The following is a 13,179-nucleotide window of genomic DNA, read 5'->3' as shown; positions in this document are numbered from 1 at the left end:
AAAGTGCCTTTCAACCATAATAAGCAACCCTAAGGATTAGAAAGATGGATACTTCAAGCCTCGTATAGGTCTCAATACTTTAGTCTGTCCACTTGGAGTATTTCCTCAAGTAAGTCAAAAGGAATTCACTACCAGAAACTTGGCTTTGAAAAATTCTATAAGTCTCATCAAAAGCCACAATTAAGAAACTAGGTGAGCTGCAATTTGGGGAAAATATTCACAATGCATATACCTGCATAAGTGTTTGTATATAGCAAACACAAAGAACTACAACCCCACAAGCTAGAGATAAATAAATGAACGATCCTTGGCCAGTGTTGCTAAGCAGTTAGAGCATCAACCCAAGCACCAAAGACTCTCAGGTTCAATTCCCAGTCAAGGGCATGTGCCTGGGTTCCAGGTTAGATCCCCGGCCCCGGCCAGGGGTTGTACATGTCTCTCTCACATCAATGTTTCTCTCTCTCTCTCTCTCTCTCTCTCTCTCTCTCTCTCTCTCTCTCTCTCTTTCTCTTCCTCCTCTGTTCCTTCCAACCTCTCTAAAAAGCAATGGAAAAAAATATCCTCAGGTGAGGATTAAAAAATAATAATAATAAAATAAATAAATTAATTAACAAAATATTTGTATAGGCAGTATAGGCACTTCACTGAAGATTATGTATGAATGGCCAACAAGAACATAACAAGGTGCTCAGCAGATTAGTCATCAGAGAACACAAAGTCATACCACATCACACCCACTAGAATGAGTAAATAAGAAAGATTGACTACAACAAATGTTGACCAATGTAAGGAGCAACCAGGCCTCTCCTATACCGCTGGTGTGAATGCAAAATATTACAACCACTGGGGCAAGTGCCAGCCTCTTAAAAGGTTAAATATGCAACTACCCTGTGATCTAATGAGTCCTCTGCAAAGTATTTATCCAAGGGAAATGAAAACATATTTCCACAATAAGACTTGTACAAGAATGTTGATAGTAGTTTTACACATAAGAGCTAACCACTAAATGTCCATCAGGAGGAGAAGGTGTAAACAAACTATGGTGCATCCACACATCGGAACACTACACAGCTTTAAAAATAAACAAACTGCTAATACACATGACAACACTGGGTCCATCTGAAAAGCATCATGCTGAGTCAATGAAGACAGGCCAAAAAATAAAAAATAAATAAGACTAGTAACTACACACGCAAGTACATATGGTAACAAAAATGGAAGCAGTGGTTATTTCTCTTGGAGAAGGAAACTTTCTGGAGCACTAGAAATGTTCCATTTCTCAATAAGTGTTACGGCCAAAGGTGATCCTGGGGGAGGCGGGGAGGGGCGGGTGAAAGGATTGAGAAAAGACAGACAAGAGAATGAAAGCTGGGGCTCGGTGGGGCGCTGCTCCTTGATGAAGAGACAGCACCAGTGCCTACAAGCCATGTCTTTATTTTATAGCAGATGCCACGAGGCAAAGCAGGGGCATGATCAAGTTGTTTACAGCATTCTCGTGAGTTTCAACCCTACTCAACTACATGCACCTGAACTCTATCACAAGGCACGTGGGGCCACGTGTTTGGACCATAGGTTCAAGTTTACAACCACAGCCGTTGGCTATGATTGTGCTGGGAGGGCCCTGCCCTCCAGCTGGGACTTGCACGTGGCAATGAGAGGACCCTGTCCTTTCATTAGTCCGAGGCTTGAACCTGGCCAAAACACTGTAGCCGCGCCCCATATATCCCCCTTTACTTTTGTTTTTAAACATGCCCATTTACATTATCCAAAAAACTCTAAATAAATTATTCAGCATAATCAAAACATCAAAACAAACCCCTGGTTATTAACAAAACTATAAACAGCAATGTTAACAAGAGAACAAAACTCTGGCTAATAACAAAGCAATACCAATGCAAAATCAAGCTACAAACATGTTAATATTTTCAGAACATTCCACCCAGAGTCTTTAGATTTAGCTCTGCAAGATCCCACAGAAAACTGACAGTTCACCAACGCTAGCATAGCTTCCACTTGCTTCTCTAACATCTGCTTGGCCTTAGTCGCCAACTTCTTCAGCTGACTCCATGTTGATACCTCGGCCACTTGTGTAGTAAAATGCCGCCGATGCAAAGATGTCGTTGATGCAAAACTAGTCCCCTGGATCAGGCTGTTTGGACGGTTGACCCTGACACTGAGTCCGCACCAGTCCCAGTCAAATCAGCCCCGTCCATGCCGGTGGAAGTCTGGTGCCCTCTCAGCTTCTTTCTTTAGCTGCTGCTGCATGGAAACGAGCAGCCCTCGGTCCTGCAGAGCTGGAGACCTTCAACTCTGAGTCTGGCGTCTCACACAGACCCAAAGTCCCAGGGAGCTATCAGGTCGCACATGCAAAGATAACCAAAGCCTAGAAACAATGCAACTGCTGCAAGAGCTTACAATCTAGGTCTAAAATAAAAATTACTTCCTTAAACATCAACCATAGCCATCTTCTGCTTTACAGTGACTTAAACAAAACCTAGGAGATTTCTACCTTATTTTGTACCTCCTAATTACTTATTTTCTACTGCTTATTTTCTACCACTTATTTCTACTTATTTCTCTATTCCTACAGCTTATTTCTACCACTTATTTCTACTTATTTCTCTATTCCTACAGCTTATTTCTACCACTTATTTCTACTTATTTCTCTATTTCTACCGCTTATTTCTACTTATTTCTTACTTCTACAGCTTATTTCTACCACTTATTTTCTACAGCTTATTTCTTACCGCTTATTTTCTATTTATTTCTCTACCTCTAACTATGAACTATAGGTGGGCTTGGCTGCCCTTGCCCAAACCTTTCCTGGGTTGCAAACCCCACTTATTTCTCTATTTCTACAGCTTATTTCTACTTATTTTCTACCGCTTATTTCTCTATTCCTACCACTTATTTCTACCACTGATTTCTACTTATTTCTCTATTTCTACAGCTTATTTCCTAACACTTATTTTTTATAGCTTATTTCTTACCACTTATTATCTATTTACTTCTCTACCTCTAACTATGAACTATAGGTAGGCTTGGCTGCCCTTGCCCAAACCTTCCTGGGTTGCAACCCCCGCTTACAGAACCATAGGTAGGCCTGGCTGCCCTTGCCCAAACCTTTCCTGGGTTGCAAACCCCCGCTTATTTCTACATTTCTACAGCTTATTTCTACTTATTTTCTACCTTATTTTGTATCTTCCTATTCACTTATTTTCTACCACTTATTTTCTACCACTTATTTCTACTTATTTTCTACCCCTTATTTCTCCATGCTAACAGCCATAAACATGGCTGAAGGAGTAGCTTCCACTCCTTGCTTTTCTGCTATTTGCTGGGCCTCAGTTGTTAGCTTCTTCAGCTGACCCCATGTTGGCACCTCAGCCCCTCGTGTAGCCTTTGTTTTCTTTTTCTTCCTCTTTGCTGTCATTGGTGCAACTCTCAGTCTCTTGAACAGAGGGACAAGGAGCTTCTCTGGGTCCATTGTGGTGTCACACGTACCGTTCTGGCGCCCAAATTGACTGTACTGCTCCTACTGGAAAGATACAAACACAACCTCTTCTCCCCTTTTTGTTTTAGTAATTGCATTTTAAGAGTACGATTGGCTACTAAATCCTGAAGTGTCTTCCCCAGCCTGCCTAGCCTCATACAGAGACCACTGGAATCGAGACAGAGATCCCACTCTTTTTCTTGCTTGTTTAGAATGCGACTGGAGAGGCTTACAAGTAACAGTAAGCTTTCCAAAGGCTTGTCTTAGACCCCCATCATCCCAGTCCCGCCTGCGTTGTTCCCTCTCTGCCTCCTCCTCCAATTCTCGTTCTTTTTTGGGAGGAAGCACATTGTCCAGAGGGCTTTCCCCCACAGGAATGGTAGCCCCAGGGACTGGAGGAGGTAATGAAGCTGCCAAAGGTATAAATGGAGTCGGAAGCCTCTGGTCACTTTCTACTATTTGTCTTACATCTATCCCTTTTTGGGAAGGGGCTCTAGGTAGTCCCGAATCATGGACCACAAACTGAAGATAGAACCAGGAATTTTCTCTGGGCCTTCATCTATATAGCAATCTCTAAGTTGCTTCCGCTTATTTCTACCTTAGAAATTTAAAAATGCTTACTTTAAAAATGCTTCAATTAAGCATTTTCCCATGTTTTACACCGAGCTAATTTTACCACACTTCGGCTCCCTACCTTATTTTGTTTTTTGGCCTTCTTACTTTTGCTTTTTAAGCTTAACTTCTTATTTTCTTACTTTTGTTTTTTAAGCTTACTCTCTGCGTGCGCCTTGGAGCCTCCTTTCACCTGACCACTTTTTATTTTTATTTTTTAAATATATTTTATTGATTTTTTACAGAGAAGAAGGGAGAGGGATAGAGAGTTAGAAACATCGATGAGAGAGAAACATCGATCAGCTGCCTCCTGCACGCCCCCCATTGGGAATGTGCCCGCAACCAAGGTACATGCCCTTGACTGGAATCGAACCTGGGAAACTTCAGTCCACAGGCCAACACTCTAGCCACTGAGCCAAACCGGTTAGGGCCACCTGACCACTTTTGAAATTCCCCCGAACTCAGGACTGTTCGGCCACCACTTGTTACGGCCAAAGGTGATCCTGAGTGGGGGGGTGAAAGGATTGAGAAAAGACAGACAAGAGAATGAAAGCTGGGTCTCAGGGGGACGCTGCTCCCTGAGGAGGAGACAGCGCCAGCGCCCACAAGCCGTGTCTTTATTTTATAGCAGATGCCACGAGGCAAAGTAGGAGCGTGATCAAGTTGTTTACAGCATTCTCGTGAGTTTCAACCCTACTCAACTACATGCACCTGAACTCTATCACAAGGCACATGTGGCCACGTGTTCGGACCAAAGGTTCAAGCTTACAACTATAGCTGTTGGCTATAATTGTGCTGGGAGGGCTCTGCCCTCCAGCTGGGACTTGCAAATGGCAATGAGAGGACCCTGTCCTTTCATTAGTCCGAGGCTTGAACCTGGCCAAAACACTGTAGCCGCGCCCCATAGGCACCACCTTCTCTGTTTCTAGGTTCCTTGGAGACTGCATTCCAGTGTTTGTATTGGTGGGATAAGGAGGCAAAGTTCAGTTTCCCAAAGAAAGGCTTACCCAGAGAACACACAGGTTGACTGCTGGGAGTTACTGTACTGTTGCCTTGTTATTTCTAGATTTCCAACCTATGATACTGCGTAATGCTGAAAGCAGGAAATAGTAAATTTTATGTGCTACTGTTATCTCTGGTTTGTGTATATTATTGAGTTTCATTTGAAGAGTTAAAAAAGAAAAGAAACTTTTCCAGGGCTGGGACCCAAGAGAGAGCTTCAGGAGTAGGAAGGAGTGATATTCAAATCAGAGTGAATGCAGGGTCACCAAGCAGTTTAATTAACATACTAATTTTTAGAGAGAGAAATATAAAATAGTTGATATATCCACTTGTAAAATTTTTGTAAAAATTCAAATCAGAATACTTGATTTAATCAGTGTAAGAATACTTAAAATTTCTATAGCATACCAGACAAGAAAAGGGTGGAAAGAGTTAAGTTCAATGTGGTGGGATCTAAGTGGCCGAATAAAAGGGATGGTGGAGAAGAAGGAAGAAGCTTTGAGAACTGGAGAAGAAGAAGGCATTGGTTACCCCACAAGCTCCAGGAGAGTTCTGGGAGTAAGGACCATGCCCCTTAGGTCCCTCTGACTGAGGCCAAAATATTAGTCCTCTTTCCTTGGCAATCTTGAGAAAATCCTTCGGGCCCCATTTTTTGCAGTTGCAAATCAGGCAATTGAAGCAAATGATTTTCTGGAGTCCTTTCTGGGGTCCTGGTATCTCACCCCATCTCTGAGGCCAGAAGCTTGCCCCCACAAAGTGCCACAGCTCAGCCGACCTACCAAAACACTCATGCTGCTGTTTGTTTTGCTAAACGTTTATTTTGCTTGTATATTTTTCACCTTTTAAGTATATTATTGTCATTTATGCTTGCTGCTGATTTTTCTTCGAAGGTCTTTTTAGTTTCAAGTCTAGGATTCTGGAACCAAGGGCTATTTGGTTATCTGTGGGGCGGCTACAGTGTTTTGGCCAGGTTCAAGCCTCGGACTAATGAAAGGACAGGGTCCTCTCATTGCCATGTGCAAGTCCCAGCTGGAGGGCAGGGCCCTCCCAGCACAATTATAGCCAACAGCTATAGTAAGCTTGAACCTATGGTCCAAACACGTGGCCCCACGTGCCTTGTGATAGAGTTCAGGTGCATGTAGTTGAGTAGGGTTGAAACTCACGAGAATGCTGTAAACAACTTGATCACGCTCCTACTTTGCCTCGTGGCATCTGCTATAAAATAAAGACACGGCTTGTGGGCGCTGGCGCTGTCTCCTCATCAGGGAGCAGCGTCCCACGGAGACCCAGCTTTCATTCTCTTGTCTGTCTTTTCTCAATCCTTCCCCCCCCCCCCACTCGGGATCACCCTTGCCTCTGCTGGCACAGCACAGTTATCTGCTTCTCCGAGGTTATACTACTAGCCCACAGCCTCAAGGAAATGAGATCCTGTGCCCTTAGCCAAGGAAGACAGCCCATAAAGTATTGAATCTTCAGATTCTATAACCATACCCCCACCCCCTACCCTTGCCCCCACCCCTATTCTCCCACCTCCATCCCCACTCCTCACAGCACCCAGGACCACTGTATGAATGTCAGGACACTGCTCTGTTGCCTAACTGGTTTTTTCACCGGGAAGAGGCAAACTAGCTTTGAGTTTCTCAATTACACAGCACAATGCATAGAGACAAGGTAACAGCCCCTTTAGTTCATGTTTGCTTAATTTATTAAAGAACGAAGCTTGCAGAATCACTGGAGCTTGCTTCTGGGGTGCAGACTGTGCAAAAAGAGCTAAGGCTTTGAGATGTATTGTGTTAAAACAATGGTCCCAGATTTTCTAGGCAGCTGCACAGACTTCCTGTTGCTGTCTTGCCCATTGAGTTTCATCATATTCTACATGTTAGCCTCCCAAGTTACGTACTTACTCTATTTAATGTGTATTTATTGGCAGATATTGCCAATGAGTGGCTGAGCAACATGAAGATAGAATCTGTCTCATTTTACTTTTTATCTTTTATAGAACCTAGGACAAAACTGGCACAGAGTAAGCATAAAAAAAACCCACTCATTTTAATGACAGCAAATTTCTTACCTGAAACCATGGAGAAGCACAGGTGACACCCTTGACTCAGGATTGGCACCTGATCCCTTAACCTGAGGTTCTCTCTCTCTCTCTCTTTCTCTCTCTCTCTCTCTCTCTCTCTCTCTCTCTCTCTCTCTCTCTCCTTTTTCTCTCTCTTGATATGTACCCCTCAGGCATGCTGGGTAAAGTCCAGGACTTTTGAGAATCTCATTTCTCAAAGTTCCCTGATACTTTTTCCTGAAGTGTACCATTCAGTCATAATAAGAACTACAAGGGCCAGGCCAGTCACAACCTTTGGCCCCTGTACAAAAACACACATGAGCAAAAAAAAAAAATAGATTAATTTAGGATCTGGAATCCTGTACTATTTTTGGTCATGATTGAAGATAATTTAATTTGGTAATGCATAGTTACTAATAAATTACTCTTAATTCCTTAATTTTTTAGTACATTGGCTGACTGATTTTCGTATGTTGATCTAACCTTACATTCCAGAAATAAATCTTAATTGGTCAGGATAAACAGTCCCTTAGTATGCTGCTAAATTCAGTTTGCTAGTATTTTATGAGGACTTTTGTATTAATATTTATAAGAGATGTTGGTTTGTAGTTTTCTTTTTATAGTGTCTATCTGGCTTTATAACAGGGTAATACTGCCTTCATAAAATGAATTAGAAAATGCTCCCTCCTCTTCAAATTTTGGAAAAGTTTCAGAAGGATTGATGTTAAACTTTTAATCCAGTAGAATTCACCAGTGAAGCTGTTTAGGCCGGGGTTCTTGTTTGTTGGTAGAAATACCACATTCCTATTCATAATCCAATGAAATGTCATCCAGCCACGTCCTGTCTATAATGCTATCATTCTCTCTGCCTGGATCCTCCCTCCCTTAATAACTTTCAGAACCCAAGGTGTTTACCCAGTTGGTGTGTGACAAGAAATGCTCAGCCCTTGTTTGAAAGAGAGAAAGCCAGAAATGGACGTTGTCCCCATGAACTTGTACTAAGGAGTTGCTGTTGCAGCCATTGCTACATCATCTCACTAGAGGCGTGGCCTGGGATGTGCTGAACTTGTTAGCACACAGCTCCACCATGGCCTGGGTCTGGGCCCTGCAAACCCTTTGCTCAAAAACAACTCATAACTCCTCATTAAACCCTGACATGTTTTTTGATGACATCTAAATAATATAAATAGGTGGAAAGGATACAATTTATGTCCTGTTATGAACATTGCTCTTTTAAAATAAAACTGTTACATCACTCTTTTAAAAGCATCCAATGGAGTCTGCCCATATGATACCCACTATCATCCTTTTCAAAATGTTTTTCCAGTTTTATTGAGAAATAATTGACCTACATCACTGTATACATTTAAGGCATACAGCATGATGGTTCACTTTACATATATTGTGAATGATATCATCCATTTTTAAAATACATGCACAATCCCTTTTACTTTTGAACATTTTACATCATTCCTTTTTACATGGAAATTATATTTCCATCCCACTTCCTTCAAATAATTTTATTCTAGTTAAATATTTTTAGATTTTAAAGTCTCTTACTGATAACTTTATCATCCTTCTCACCAATGAAAAGATGTATATAAATTTAAAATATGAAATGTTTGTATTTTTCATGAACATATTGCTCTAAATGTTTAAAAGGTCTCTTTTAGATTGAGTTATTGCTACATTTATTGTTAGTATAAAATTGAAAAGTATAATAAATACATTAAAATTTTGACAGTTATTAAGCACAAAAGCTAATGTTTTATTGGAGCAATTTCTCTTAATGAGATAAATCATTAAAAAAATTTTCTCTGCTTTTTAATTTAAGATAAAAATGTATACTGCTAAAAATTCAAGGGTTCTTTATCTAACATAGAATCTTGGACTTTGTTAATAGAAGATTGAACCATTCATCATTTTGAGAGGTGAAATAAAATGAAGAGTAACTTTCATAGGAGAAAATATTCATGATATGATTTGATGAAATCAACTTTATGTTTTAATTGATGAGTGCATGGCAAATCTGAAATAAATTTCATAGGTTTTATCCATAGGTTTTATCCAATGTATCTTGAAAATATATAACCCAGTAAAACATGCCAGTTAGTATTGCATTTTCTTGTGCCTGCAGTAAGTATCAGGAATAGCAGAAAAAATTTTCTCACGTGTAAATTCATGGGTAGAAAATTCATATTTAGTGTTTAGTAGCTCTTGTAGATATTCTTCTGCTCTGTCTTCAGAGGAACATAATCTCGACAGTCATCTAAGCTTCAAAGATGCTGTGTTGTTATTAAAAATTTGTCTTTACTCCAACCACTGCCGCCTTAATTTTTAAATATTCTTATTCAGAACAAGTCAATCTGGGCTAAAATACTTTCCTCTGATATTCCATTCTTCAGTTTCCAGGATTTCCTATAAAATAGGAAAGCAGGAAGCCCTAAGGCATAGAGCATCTTGATTGACCCAATGAGATGTTTCCTGTCACTCCTGGGCATCTCACTGGTGTAAGATTTGAGGCAGGTGACAAGTTTGCCTTTCTTTTGTGAAATGTGGGAGAATTGGGAAACCTACTATGTGAACACAGGACATGTAAAGGCAGATAAATTTTGGAGAAGAGAACACATGCCTTTGATATTTAGAAATTTTCATACAACAGAAGAGCTTCTGTGGACACCTTGAGGATTACTCTAATTTGAAGACCACTTTTTAGAAGGCATTTGGGTTAGAGCAAGTCTCTTCGCTCCCAGATACAGTCAGCAATAGTGATTCCATGACATGCCATCCACTTCAGTGGCGTCATTCTCTCTTTCTCTGTTTCCCTGTCTGTCTTCCTTCTATGCTGTCTCACTTTCTCTCTCTGTTACCCTATCTCCTCTCCTTATTTCTCTCTCTGTGTTTCTTTTCCTCCCTGACTCCCCACTGTCATTGTTTTTCTCCCCCACCTCCCTTTCTTTCTGCCAAATCTCTCTCTCTCTCTCTCTCTCTCTCTCTCACACACACACACACACACACACACACACACACACACACACACTGAGGGGGCTGGGTCAGAAGTTGTCCATCATTAAGCACATCTTGCCTTTGGAACTAGTCCTCCTTTAAGGTCAAGGGCTTTTGTGTATTGTTCTTTTAATCTTTGCCCTTGAAACTAGGACTTTACTTCTATGGTCTCTCAACTGCTGCCACCAGAAGTGACCACCCCCCCACCCGACCCTCCCAAAAAAACAATGGAGAAACTAGAGTGCAGCTTACCCTGAGCTCATTTCATGAGGTCTAGAGTGGATAAACAACACAGGAGGCATGATCTCAGTCACTCTATACCATGCTGGCTGGCCCTTCAAGGCCACAGAATATTCCACCTACTGCAAGTGTCATGGTCTGCACATGTGCTTCCCCAGGATGATTGGCAGTGCTAATACTTACCATCTTGTCCCCATCACCCTCAATAGATAAACATGAAGAAGTATATTTTGATGTGCATGGATCTCCCAGTGTCTGGGCTATTCAGGCTTATTCATGATCATATGGATACAAATATATATCTTATTTAATAACTAGAGACCCAGTGCACGGAATTCGTGCACTGGGGGAGGTGTCCCTCAGCCCAACCTGTACCCTCGCCAATCTGGGGCCCCTCAGGAGATGTCTGACTGCCGGTTTAGGGATCAGGCCTAACCCGGCAGTCGGACATCCCTCTCACAATCCGGGACTGCTGGCTCCTAACCTCTCACCTGCCTGCCTGCCTGCCTGCCTGATTGCCCCTAACCACTTCTGCCTGCCAGCCTGATCACCCCCTAACCGCTCCCCTGCCAGCCTGATTAACACCTAACTGCTCCCCTGCCAGCCTGATCTCACTCCCAACTACCCTCCCCTGCCAGCCTGATCACACCCTCAATTGCCCTCTCCTGCCAGCCTGATGGCCCCCAACTGCCCTCCCCTGCAGGCCAGGTTCCCACCAACCGCCCTCCTCTGCTGGCCTGATCTCACCCCCAGTTGCCCTCCCCTGCTGGCCTAGTTGCCTCCAACCGCCCTCCCCTGCCAGCCTGATCTCGCCCCCAACTGCCCTTCTCTGCCAGCCAATTTGGTTCTGATTGGTCAGTTTCTATGCCAGTCAGTGTCAAAAGCTTCACCTCCTAGGCAGCCATTGGCTCCTCACAGTTGACCCAGATTTGCTTCTGATTGGTTGGTTTCTATGCCAGTCAGCGTCTCAGGGCCTTTTAATGGGGCCTGATCAGAAAGGCGGGGCTGATCAGTAGCCCCGGTTGAGACTTGGAGAGAAATGGAGGCGGGGCTGATGATCAGGCTGGGAGCTAAAGAGAGAGGCAAGTGCTGATCAACAGCTGCCACAGAGGCAATGGATCAGACCCTGCTTCTCTCTTCAGGCCTCTTTCTGGGCCTGATTCACAGCCCCCTCAGCAGTCAGTGCTGGATCACCATGCCTACAGCCATAGCAGTCAGCTATGGGAACCCAGCGCTGACTTCAGGACTGACTTCCTGTTGGTCAAGCCTCCCGGTCATTGCGGATGTGACGGACGCAGGGTTTTTATATATTAGGATAAATAGCCTGATGGTTTCTCCTGAAACTGTTTAAAGTGATTAGTTTGGCTAATGGGAATGCTGATTATAGTGGGTTGAATAGTATCTCTCAAAAATGCAGAATCTCAAAGTGTGACCTTATTTGGAAATAGTTCATAGGCATAATTAGTTAAGATATGGTTGCACTAGATCAGCATGGGTCCTAATCCAATGACTATTACCTTTGTAAGAAGAGAAGAGACACAGAAATGTCATGTGAAGACAGCAACAGAGGCTAAATGCACAAGCCAAGGAACACTAAGAACCTCCAAAAGTAGGAAGACACAAGGAAGGGTTCTCCCAGAGCCTTCAGAGGTAATGTGGGCCTAAGCACACCTTGATTTTAGACGTCTAACTTCCAGAAGTGTGAGAGAATAAATTTCAGTCATAGTAAGCCTCATCTGTGTACCTTATGAAAGCAGTCCTATTTGAGAGTGGAGGCAGAGCTCCTTCTCATACTTTCCTGTCTACCTTTCTGAATTATCTTAACTACTATGGCAGAAATCTTGTATTTCAGAAATTTTTAAAAGATACTTTTAAAATGATAAGTATCATATGAATGATATTGTAAATCAAAATGAGTATTGACAGAGTACTCAATTTAATGCCCTGAATTTCAAGAATAATTTTCTTACATAGAATACAATTATTTACCATGTTTTCTCAAGTAACCCTCATAGTGTAGAGAAGATATCACTGGGATGATTTCAAAAATAGGAGTTTCTCTTGCAATAACAGATCATTACTAGAATGTGTGGGAGTAGATATTATTAGACTTGGGCCACCGGAAGACTCAAGGAAGTGATAACGTCTTCTGCAAGTCTGGGAGATGCAAATTAAGAGCAGGATTATTTCTAGGCATACAGAGGCTGGTTTCAGAGGTAGTAAGATGGGAAGTATATGGTAACTGAATGGACTCAGAAACTTGGCTTCCCAAAAGTTAAGCAACCTTGCAAACCTCTTTTGCCAATAAGCCCCTGCTCTGTGCTAACCAGGCATTCTATTATTCTAAGCTTAAAGAATATTCTCCACTAACCGGTTGTCCTGTACACAGGTACAACCACATTCTTGGTTAAAAAAAAAAAAAGAAAGAAAGAGAATGTCCCCTATAATTTACAATTTAACAATGCTGTCAAATCATCATGCCATTCACAGGGAAGTGAGGTTCAGGATAAATTAGTGTCTTAACCAACCTGTAAAGACACTAGAAATAGAAGGATGGTTCCTGAAACTTAATTTCCTCTTGTGTTTCATTGGGTTCCTGGATTCCTGGAACCAATGATGTCAGTGTACATTCAGAAAATACCCAAAGACATAAGTTGACAAGTATTCATATGCAAAAACTTCTGAGAATTGTTGAGTCCTCAGTGACACTATGGTCAGGATGTCATAATCCTGTGTATTGGAGGGGGAGGGGGGGGAAGAGTAT

This window comes from Myotis lucifugus, unplaced genomic scaffold (assembly GCF_000147115.1).
Source record: "Myotis lucifugus unplaced genomic scaffold, Myoluc2.0 scaffold_36, whole genome shotgun sequence".
Lineage (NCBI taxonomy): Eukaryota > Metazoa > Chordata > Mammalia > Chiroptera > Vespertilionidae > Myotis > Myotis lucifugus.
This window is presented reverse-complemented; position numbering follows the sequence as displayed.